The 12,569-nt window shown below is 40.4% G+C and overlaps 1 protein-coding gene across 1 annotated transcript in view; it reads left to right on the forward strand.

Moving 5' to 3' along the window:
- The window catches only part of LOC128743360 (homeotic protein female sterile), a 420,579-nt gene that overhangs the window by 144,166 nt on the left and 263,844 nt on the right, over positions 1 to 12,569 (forward strand). The window lies entirely within an intron of this gene.

Below are 12,569 nucleotides of genomic sequence, written 5' to 3' on the forward strand. Positions count from 1 at the left end.
CCGGGTAACAACTGCAGAATAGAAATACGCAGACGTATTCTTGTCGGAAGTTCAGCTTACTATGGACTCTACAAGATGCTAAGATCTGGCAAGCTTCACAGCCGTACTAAATGTATCATTTACGAAATGCAGATAAGAACGATAGTCCTCTACGGGCATGAAACGTGAACAATGCTCGATGTGGACATAAAAGCGTCGCGAGTTGGCACAGCTCTTCGGTGAACCAAAGATCCAGAGAGTCGGTAAAGCTAGAAGGGTACAATGGGCGGCCATGTTGTGAGAATGCCGGACAACAGCCAATACGCCTATCACTGAAGTCGACATCATATTTTTACGACGCTATAATTTTTCTTGGCATCATTTGCACACAATTACCACATTAACATTTCACTTTCTTACATACTGCCAAATTGAGCTCTTTAAAATCCTATTTTGCATCGTGTATGGACAGAGGGTGCTAAAAACGTCTTGATAAATTGGGCCAAGATAAGAACTTCCATATAGTTTATGGTCAACAAAAGTGGACAAAAATACTTTGCCGATAAGAAATTTGCGATTCACGAAATCTAAAACCAACTGATAACGATTTAGAAAGGTTGTTGACCAGTAAGTACGAGCGAGCGAGGGATAATCAGTCACCAGAGAGGGAGGAAATAATCACAAAAATGCGTACGTGAAATCAGGAATGTGAACCAAGCTGTATAAACCTAAGCTTACACCAATATAGACCAAATCATCATATCATCAATTGACAGACACTGGCGCCCTTGTTTACATTTTATAATGTTATTATCGTTTATATCTAACATAGCGTGTGTGTGTTTAACATTTTACAGGCCTAATGGTTTTTTCTATTTTGGTCGTATTAACTAAATTCAAGGTGTACATTCGCAAGGGATCCACAGAAGAATGGTGTTAGACTGTACTGATTAATTGCAGAAAAAGAATGTGATTCACTTTTAGCAGACCCACCGCGGCTAGCAGCTGAAAATGATTAATACGATTCACCCAGTTAGTGCAGCTGTTTCTAGTCTCTCAAGTCACAACCTACTCAAAAGGTGGCCTTTGCCCGATGTGCTCCGTTTGGTCGACTTCTCCCTGAGAGCCGTCCCCAGTCGTATCAGACAACTCAAACGTTGTTATCAGAGCTCTCAGTGCCGGTCAGCACCAACCACCGTGAGCGGTGAAACTGACTTCGGGAGTCTATCACGACGAACCCTAGTCTATTCTCTCAGTCCACGCATGCGTCTTCATTCGCTGATCACACTTCGTTTCATGTCACCTATATCTAATAGCAACTATACTCAGTGTCGCAGCAGCATCCGAGATCTACAAGTTGAATCGGAAATTTGCCTATTATTATCACCTATGGTGAAGACCATCATCGACCTACAGGAAAGAAAACACCCATAAAAATGTTTTCTTCTTTTTTCACCGCTCCTACCTGACCATGGACAACACAGTCGTTTAACTTTCAACTATACCACCAGCTGGCATACAAAACGATGAAACACGTATCCCATCGCTTCGGCTGCCAACCGGCTTTGGTGTTTCGGGCATGCTGTGTGACTTTACAGTGCCATTTATTTTACTAGGTAAGCCCAGCAACCATCCTACTGGACGTACCACTCACACTCCATGTGGTCTTCTTTACCCCCTTACGAAAATGGAAATTCGCTGCGTTCTATATGCGTGTATTTTTCCATTTTCTTAGTTCACACTGCAAGAAGTCTGAGTCTGAGTCAAGAAGAGAACAGCTTCTATACATATAAATAAGTAATGTCACTGGTGTTTCCACTGCAGTTAGAGAAAATCAGCATGAACAAAAGATTCTCAGCCTCTAGATGAGAGTTGTAGACGATTGTCTAGTGATTTCTATATTTTATTCGAAAGCATTTATTTTCCAGTCTGACCCCCGGCCTGTATACTATACAGTAATGTGTAAAATTTCAGCAATACCAGCAACAATCCAGGGGACTAGAACATCTTCTAGCCATGGAGTCATTATCTTCTTCGAACTGCTCGGCGGACAACAAACTGGTGCGGATCCTATTTTCTCCACACTCTGACTGGCTGGTTCCATTTTGCTGCTTCGTGACCGCGTATGTCATTCAGCAGCGCTTGTGGAACCATAACCAATGTCATGCTTCGGTGCATCACCGTCGTCGGATTGTACAAGCGCACAACCAGCACCGTCTTGGACGTTTGCGATATATTTATGGATATGTTCGATTCAAAGAATTTGCTCGTTACTTAAAAGGATTAAACCTCCTTTCGCAGTAGTTTAAATCGGACTTTGAACTAGCTTGCAAGGTTTCGTAAACAAACGTATTAAACAGCGTGAAAGTTTAGAAGTTTAGTTTATACTACTCCAACGACAGAGTTGGAGTTTAACTGTAAAGTATCGCTATTATAATGATGCTGATATACTTTATAATGTAAAGCGCAAAGTTTTGAAGTTAACGTGTTTCACACGCTCAGTGGCCTAATTTATTTGTTTGATTTGTGATTATATGAATAGCTCTAGCCTCTAACATGGCGCAACAACGCAACAAATTCATATGAATGCCAGCTGGTCAACAGGTTATGTTCACACTTAACAATCGGCGCCTTGGTCGAGTAAGTCGACAGAAACTATAAATATCTTTAGTTTTTTTCGTGCGTGATGATCTCCGGTTTATAGATGGCCGAGTTCTTAGCGTTGTATGTTATAAGTGCATATAACTAGTCGATCATTCGAATCACTTATTAAATATACAATTTTGTCGAAACAACGATGATGTTGAAAACTTGGTAACTACCTAGTGTTTAGTCTCATTTTTTTAGCAACACGTCAAAATATCGGTATGCGCGCGACACGCGCTTCTTAACTTTTTGTTACGTCTAGCAAAACATCAACAGGTGTTTTGTAACTATCAGCTGTTTGAACGCAGGTCAGTCCATACACGGTACAATCGCAGACTTAGAACAGCTCGTGATCTGAGATGGAGTTGCTACCAGACATAAGCGAAAGGTGGGACACCTGTCAGAAAAATGTTTTGGCTTGGAAAATCGAATAATCGATTCTATTATTCTTATCACAAAACATCGGCCAATTAAGTTGATAACTCCTGACTTTCGGATGCAATTGGATTTAAAATCAAACTTGAAATTGGACTAGAAATTAGGCTTGGAACTGAACTAGAAATTAGAGTTGAAAGTTGACTTGAAATCGGATTTCGTAATTGAAGTGCTGAAACTAAACCGTTAAGTAAAGTCTTGCACGAGTCGAGTCAACCAGTTGGGTCGAGCAGTCGAGTCGAACAGTCAAGAAGAGCAGTCAAATCGAGCAGTCTAGTCGAGCAGTTAAATCAAGCTGTTCAGTCAAACAGTCCGGTCGAGCAGTTGGGTCGAGCAGTCGAGTCGAGCAGTTGAATCGAGTGGTCGAGTCGAGCAGTCAAGTCGAGCAGGTAAATCGAGCAGTTCAGTCGAGCAGTTTAATCGAGCAGTTGAGTCGAGTAGTCAAGTCGAACAGTTTATTCGAGCAGTTGAGTTGAGTAGTACAGATGAGCAGCTGAGTCGAGCAGTCGAGTCGGGCAGTCGAGTCGAGTAATACAGTCGAGCAGTTAAGTCGAGCTGTCGAGTCAAACAGAAGTCAAGCAGTTGAATCGAGCAGTCAAATTGAGAAGTCTAGTCGAGCAGTTGAGTCGAGTAATCGGGTCAAGCGGTTCAGACGAGCAGTTCAGTCGAGTAGTCCAGTCGAGCAGTTAAATCGAGCAGTTAAGTCGAGCTGTCGAATCAAACAGATAAGTCAAACAGTTGAGTCGAGCAGTCGGGTTGAGTGACTAAATTGAGCAGTTAGATCGAGCAGTCTATTCGAGCTGTTGAATCAAGCTGTCATTTGAGTCGAGTAATCAAATCGAGTAGTCTAGTCGAGCAGTTGCATCGAGCAATCAGGTTGAGCAATTGAGTCGAGCAGCCGATTCGAATTGTACAATCGAGTAGTTGAGTCAAGCAGTTCATTCGAGCAGTCGAGTTAAGCAGTTGAATCGAGTAGTCCAGTCGAGCAGTGGAATCAAGCAGTTGAATCGAGCAGTTGAGTCGAGCGTCGAATCTAACAGTTGAGTCGAGCAGTCTAGTCGAGCCATGCTGTCCAATCAAGCAATCCAGTCGAGCAGTCGAATCGAACAGTCCAGTCGAGCAGTTCAATTGTGCAGTTAAGTCGAGCAGTTGGGTCGAGTAGTAAGTCAAGCAAATGTATCAAGCAATCGAATCGAGTAGTTAAGTCGAGTAGTCCACTCGACCAGTTAAATCGAGCTGTTCAGTCAGCAGTTGAGTCGAGCAGTCAAATCGAACAGTTTAGCCGAGCAGTTCAGTTAAGCAGTCCAGTCGAGCAATCAAATCGAGCAGTCTAATCGACCAGTCCAGTCGAGCAGTCTAGTCAACCAGTTGAACAATCGAGCAGTCCAGCAGTCGACCAGTGAGGTGACTGAGAATACTACACATTGCTACGAAAGCATGACGTCCTGTCAGGGACCTGTTTTTAGTTACCGATAAACCTTTTATGACGTTCTGACAGAGATCTGGTTTTTGGTACAGACATAAGCCTCTTATATAAATAGAAGATAGATTACTTGGTGCTACAAGTTACACAAAAATCATCAAAATTCGACAACAATTTTGGTGGTTTAACTCTCTTTAGAATTACCAATTTTAAGGAATTGTTAATAAGGCTTCGTGCACAAATTACGTAACACTCGGAGGGCAGGGGGGAGGTCAAGCTAGCGTTAGTTTTTGTTACGTAGGGGAGAGGGGGAGTCTTGAGAAGAGTTACGTAACAAATTTATCAAATTGAAAAAATACGAAATTATTTTTTGCTGAATAAATCTGATTAGCTGAAAACCGTTTGGCCCCGCATGCAACATGGGTGATGCCTAATTGCTGTTTCAGCTGTGTAGCTCTATGATTTTAGCCTCAATTCTACTTGATCAAATCCATTTTGATCAAAATTTTTGTTCTGAACTCAGACTTGGTTGTGTTTACAGTTTGATCAGAATTCAGAATTGACATTCTGATCATAATAGTTTTGATAGGAATATAGAATCGATGCGTTTCTTGAGTTTGCAAAAAAAAATTCAACGAATTGTGCGATTTTCATTCAATGATAGGGGGGGAGGTTTAGTTAACGTTACGTAATTCAAAGGGGGGGGGGCTATGCCAAGCGTTACTTATTGTTACATAGGGGAGGGAGGGGGTCAAAAAACTATAATTTTTGCGTTACGTAATTAGTGTACCACGCCTAATCAAACTAACGTTCGCGTTTCTAGGCATAGACCTTCATCTTTTTTCTCCTGTTCTAGTCCCGTTTCTTAATTTTTGTTCCGTTTTCTTTGTTTTTGGTATCACTTTTTTTCCTTTCCTTCTCCCTCTTTTTCTCTAATTTTTTTTCTATCCCGTGTTTTCTGTTTCATTGTTCCGTTTTTCTTCATTTGCTGTTAATTTTTTTCTTATTTTCAGTCCTGTATTTCCTCTTGTTTTACCCTCATATTTTTGTAATTTTCTTTCCCGTTTTCTGTCTGTCCTCTTTCGTTTTTCCTTGTTTTGTTTACCTAAAATTAAAAAAGAAGAAAACTTATCCAATTTAATTCTACTATGAATATTTTATTTACGACAGATACGTATTTCGCCTACGACTTGCAGGCTTCCTCAGTGTCTGTTTTCGAACTTGTTTTGTTTGCTTTTGTATTCGGCTCCTTGTAACATTCCTGCTTGTTTTCGTTTCTCATTTTTCATTTTCGTCTGTTCCGTTTTCCTCTTTGCCCTATTTCTTCTTTCTTTAGATCACGGTAATCCTGTTTTTGGCTTCCTTCTTTCCCTTTGCTCTTTTATCTCCCATTTTTCGTCTTTTATTCTCCAATTTAACCCTTTTCTTTGGTCCGTTTGTCTTTTTTTACTTTCTATCCTATTTTTACATGCCATTCCCATTTCCTATTCCCAATTTGTCATATCATTTTCCATTTATATCCCGTTTAATTTATTTTTCCCGTCCTCCTAGTTTTCTTTGACAGTTTTCAATTCTCTCTCGGTATGTTTCTTTTGCCATTTTGTTTTTTTTTTTTTGTTTTTGTTTCATTTTCCCTGTTTGAGACTATTTCCTTGTTTTCTTTTCGTCTTTCCCACCTTTTCTGTGACGAATTTCCTCTTTGCTTGTCCCGTCTTCCCACTATTTATCTGTTTTTATCACTTTTCTCACTCGATTTTCCTTTCCTGTTCCATTTTTTGCACTTTTCTGTCCTGATGTATATTGTTTTTTCCCATTATTTTTATTCACAAGCTTGGTTTTTCTCTTTTCCAGTCTCGTTTTTTGTTTTTTGTCCCATTCACTCCTTTTCAGTTTTTTTTTGTTTTCGTCTGTTCTGTTCTTCCTTTTGTTATGCCTGCTTTTCCTTCATTTCTAGCACGATACGCATACATCCCGTGTGTCTCTCCATTTACTTCTTTTTTCTGTTCTAGGTTCTCAGTTTTCCCGAACCGGTATTTTTTCCTTTTCTTTTCCTCTTTTTCTGTCGCGTTTTTCTGCTTTTTTGATTCGTTTATTCTCTTTTCTGTCCAGTTTGACCTCATTTCATTTCTCGTTTTTCTCGTTTTCTTGATCGTCTGTCATATTTCTCTTCCGTTCTCTCCCTTTTCGGTCCAGTTTCTTCTTTATTTGCATCGTTTCCTCTTTTTTCTCCCGTTTTATTCCATTCCTCTTTTTTCTCTTTCCACGTCCCATTTTTCCTCATCGTGCCAAGTTTATTTTTCGCTTTTTTTTTCATACTAGTTTTCATTCTTTTTTTCTCATGCGTTTTTTCTCTCTTTCCATCCCGTTTGTTCAGGTTTTGTCACGTTTCTTTCCCCGTACTGTTATACTGAAAATGTTATAAAAAGATTCGAAATTGCCAAACAAGAAAAACAGGGTGGGAGCAGCATCATTGGACTAATGGCCTAAATTGGCCCTTATTTACTGTAATTGGGGCAAAATGATATCTTTTGATTGAAAGATAGACGAAACTTAGATTTAGCTAGATTGTACTAGATCATCGTTGAAATTGGGCATGAAATGAAAATTGAATTTGGATCTGGAAAAAAGCAAAGCACACCAATTTTACGCAATTAATTTACTTATCGCAAAAATATTGGAAAATTTAATTAATTACTGCAGACTTTACAGAAATTATTTTGTTTTTTTTTTTTAATTATAAAGAGAAAGTAGGGCTCGTGCCTCAGCTTAGGTACGCCAGTATAGAATTAAGATCTGTGAATGGAATTAAGGCCCTAGAGCATTCTTAGAGTTTTCCATAAATCCTTTAATATCAATGAATGAAGACCATATGCCTAAGCGTAACTACTTCGATTAAAAACTCACACTTCTAAACTGGCGTAGGAATGCATAAAACTGCTGGAAAACTTTCCAGTTGCAATATGGTCAACAGTTATTGGGTTCCTGGTCATTGCGGAATCAAAGCAAACGAAACTGCTGATCAATTGAGAAAGAAAGGGTCATCCATGCAGTTCATTGGAACCGAACCCTGTTTTGCACTATCTTCCTGTGCCCTTAAAATGGAACTTGGGAACGGAGAAAAACTAAAGGTACAGTCTAACTATAATATTACCTCGAATGCCCGCCAATCGAAACGATTTAAAAAGCCAAATGCTCTTCATAGCGGCGTAGTGGTTAGCAATTACGCCTCTCACGCCGAGGACCTGGGTTCAAATCCCAACCCCGCAGAAGTCACGAATGACCCAAGCTGTAAAAGTGACTATAATCAAACAAAAAAAAATGCTCTTCAAACACAAAAACTATTAAACTTCTCAAAATCCGAGTTGAGTACATCCACCGCACCGGTTTGATAATAGGACATTGTCCTTGTAAGTATCAAAACTCATCGGTATGAGTAATGAAGCTAACTGTCGCTTTTGTAATCATGAGATTGAAAGCTACGAATATTTGTTGTGCGACTGGTCTGACTCAGCCCTGCGATATTTGGAATGCTGCTCCTAATCAGGTGATAAATTTCCCACGGAATGCATCACTTGATCGGGATAAATATCTACAGTTGTAGAGGTAATTATGCAAACTTTGATAGCTCACTGATACGATATGGCATAAAATAAAAGAGGACACACAGGGAATAAAGATCTGTCAATCAAAATACATTCATATTTAAATCAGCGAATTGGAAGTGTTTCACTATTTTTTTTCACTGTGTTTTTCACTATAACAAGCGCAACTTTGTCATGCAAATTGTCAAAAATAAAGAAAAAATATACCAATCCTTTGCATTCATAAATGTATAAATTGAGTTAGCTGCTAAACCAGTGTCCACATGACTAGAATATAAAATCATGGATGATTAGCTTTAACCTGTTTATATTTTAAACTTTTTCTTTCAAATCAATACAGTGACATTAGATGAAAAACCAATTTCTAGTTTATTAAACTTTTAATTTGTCCAATATTGTGAACATAAATTATTAACTCAGCACCATTAATCCTTTAACTCGAACACTGTAACTACACTCAGTGTCCGCACGGGCACTTGTATTTCTTTGGCTCCGGTGCATGTCCATGACTGTGTCCCTTGCACGGTGCGACGGCATGGTGTGGATGGCAGTTGATCAGCAGATTGTGTCCGCACTTGACGGCCGGTGCCTTGGCAGGATAGGTTAGCACCTTGGCCGGTCCCGGATGAACCGCATGATCGTGGTGTCCTCCGTAGTTCGGCTCGGGGCGAGCAGCGACGATCGCGATGCTAGCTGCTAGAATAACGGCCACGATAAGTTTCATTGTTCAGCTCAAGGTTGGTTTGATTTCTAAGGCAAACTGCAGGTTAATGTGTAGTTTGACCATTTGGGATGATAGTTTATATACATGCGTTTCAATATTCATCGACTCAATTGCTTCCAGGAACGAGACCGGGCACGTGACTTTTGTAAAAATATGGTAGAAATATGCGTCGATCGGAAATATCTGCTGCAGGCTTAAGTGTGCATAAAAAATTAGCCTCCGTAGCTATAGCAGCAACAGTCTTGTTTAATTGTTTGTGCGTGCTTCATCTGTAACAGTAAACATACAAGGTAAACATAACAAGTAGTTTTTTTTTGGAGAGTATTTTTTTGCCTTCCTTGTTGATGAAGCGGTGTGAAAAACTGTCAGTTAAATTAATCAATTTTCAACATGAAGTGTGGGAAGAAGTCTGGAATATGTAGAAACGATCGGCAGATATTAAATGTCATATAATGAATTGCACTTCTGGTAAGTAAACTAGCTTTAGAATACGTATCAAACATATCAATCATTTTGTTTAGCTAAGCTAAAACTGTGTTTTCTAGAATATTTCTATACGTACGATAAGGGCGACAATCCCTTATCGATCATACTTCGAACGAATTGTGGTCCTCCAGTACTGTCGCCAACAGTCTATCGGTCCAGCAGAACTATCCACCAGTTAAACGTGCACGCTTGCTTGGGCTACTTCGAAGTCTATGGCCTCTTCCTGGTTTTCTACTGAAAATAGGTTTGGCTACTTTTTCGTCTGGTATTCTGGCCACGTGACTAGCCCGCTGCCGCTACCTGTGATTTCTTCATTATATCAGCATATCTGTACATTTAATATAGCTCCTAGAGTCACCGAGAGAGTCAGTGTTCTGTCGAGCGCCAATTTTGTGTGAATTTGCAAATTTCGAGACTTCTGTTGGCTACAGATTCCATAGAAAGCCCGATTTGTGACAACGAGTCGTCGTTTTAGTTTGCAGCTAACGTCGTTGACACCCCAGCTAGCATTTTCATATGTACGGTACGGGAGGGTATTTTCAGCAGGCTTCTAAATTCAGCCTATTTGCCTCTTCTTTCACCAATAAAAATACTCTGCCGACATGCAATTTTAATATGTTATCGCTATTTTCTCAAGACTGTAAGTAATCTACTATTTTTTATTCAAAGAACATCAAAACCACCTGTTCTTTCACTAGAACAAGCCAATAAGCCGAAAAAGTAGATGCGATCGCTTAATGGACTGAAAATACCCTCCAGTGCCCTATATAACAGAAAACAATCAGCATTACTTACGGATATACATGCTAATAAATCATATTTGATGCGCAAAATTGGCATACCCGTACTATGTTGGAGGTGATATACCTGATTAGGAATAATTAGAAGCGTTACGACTATATAAGTAATTATATACGATAATATCCGGCTAAGCGCGACTCGAACCGTAATGCTATACGATTCTGTGCTGAAAATCGTATATGTGTCAGCTATTATCATTATATATGATAGAAAATCAACTTGGTCCCACTTTATCAAGCTTTAGTTACGTTTTCGAATTTGTTAAGAGATATTTACGATAATTTTCGTACATTGATATACAAGTTGGTGCTAGCTGGGACATATCACGACTAAATAGCTTACCAAGGTATATGAATTGCTCCACTACTGCATATCGTTCCCCATCCAACTGCACCTTGGCACCAATACCACTTGGACTCTCACATTCCCCGCCAGCAACCATGCACTTTATTTTAGCAATGTAGAATCAGATTCTCGCTGGTTAAAATTTAAGTACCAGAGAAGGGAGGGGTCTCAAACTCCAAATACCCTCACATGCCAAATTTGGTTCCATTTGCTTGATTAACCGGCATAGTGCATCACAACATGAAAGTTTGCCACCCTCGTTCATTAAACAATTTGCTACGCCCTAAGCTTCGCCCATGTCAATAATCTTTAATCGGTCACTAGGTTGTGTCGTTTTCCCAACGGTGTGGAAGGTTGCATTAATTATCCCAATACATAAGGCTGAAAATATCCACGACATTGAAAACTTTCCCGGAATTATAATTCTAAGTTGTCTCCTCAACGGGAAATTAGCAATCATTGACTTTACATCGAAGAGCCCAACTTCGGAAGCAGTTTTTGGGCCCAAAAGCGGGGTTCTGTTTGTAAAAATGTAGAAACTGCATTCTTCTTGCCAATCTGAACACAGCGAATGTATTTTTATAAACAGAATTTTTGTTTCAAACAAAAAAACTGCTTTTGAAATTGGCAGAATCGATGACTGCTAATTTCACCTTAAAGTTCTTAAACAGATGGTTTATGATGTTGTGTATCATCCAGTGCGCTCAATAATTCCCGAACTCCAACACAACTTTATGACAAAATCTATTTAATCTATATATATAAGAGCCTTGTCTGTAGCCAAAACGAGGGGCGCAATATATTTTCATGGTAACAATCGCCCACATTATGCAAAGACTCAAACCAATCATGCCAGATTGCATTAAAGACGAGCAAAAATATCATTGAGTTGCATAGCGTTAGCGTTACGTAGCGTACCTCCGATTTGCTCTCCATTAGACGCGAGGCGACGCACGCGCGTTACGGCTAGTATTTATATAATAAGTTACATAAGAGGCTTATGTCTGTACCGAAAACCAGGTTTCTGACAGGACGTCATAAGAGGCTTATCGGTGACTAAAAACAGGTCCCTGACAGGACGTCATGCTTTCGTAGGAATGGGTTGTATTCTCAGTCACCTCAGTGGTCGACTGCTGAACTCGACAGCGATTGCTCAACTGGTTGACTAGACTACTCGACTGGACTGGTCGATTAGACTGCTCGATTTGATTGCTCGACTGGACTGCTTAATTGAACTGCTCGACTGAACTGTTCGATTCGACTGCTCGACTCAACTGCTTGATTGGACAGATCGACTTGACTGCTTGACTGAACAGCTCGATTTAACTGCTCGAATGGACTACTTGACTTAACAACTCGATTCGACTGCTTGACACATTTGCTTGACTTACTACTCGACCCGACTGCTCGACTTAACTGCACGATTGAACTACTCGACTGGACTGTTCGATTCGACTGCTCGCCTGGACTGCTTGACTGGACTTGACTGATTTATCTGCTCGACCAGACTGCTCGACTCAACTGTTCGATTCGACGCTCGACTCAACTGCTCGATTCAACTCCTTGATTCCACTGCTTGACTGAACTGTTCGACTCACCTGCTTGATTCAACTGTTTGATTCGACAACTCGACTTGACTGCTCGATTCAACTGCTCGACTGGACTACTCGACTGAACTGCTCGACTCAACTGTTCGACTTTACAGCTCGACTGAACTGTTCGACTCACCTGCTTGATTCAACTGTTTGATTCGACAGCTCGACTTGACTGCTCGATTCAACTGCTCGACTGGACTACTCGACTGAACTGCTCGACTCAACTGTTCGACTTTACTGCTCGACTGAACCGCTTGACCTGACTGCTCGACTCAACTGCTCGACTAGACTACTCGATTCAACAGCTCGATTGGACTACTGGACTTAACTGCTCGACTCGACTGCTCGAATCAGCTGCTCAACTGGACTACTCAACTCAACTGCTCGAATAAACCGTTTGACTGGACTACTCGACTCAACTGCTCGACTCGACTGCTCGAATGAACTGCTCGACTCGACTGCATGAATGAACTGCTCGACTTAACCACTTGACCCGACTGCTTGACTAAACCATTCGATTCGACTCGACTCAA

Source organism: Sabethes cyaneus, chromosome 3 (assembly GCF_943734655.1).
Source record: "Sabethes cyaneus chromosome 3, idSabCyanKW18_F2, whole genome shotgun sequence".
NCBI lineage: Eukaryota > Metazoa > Arthropoda > Insecta > Diptera > Culicidae > Sabethes > Sabethes cyaneus.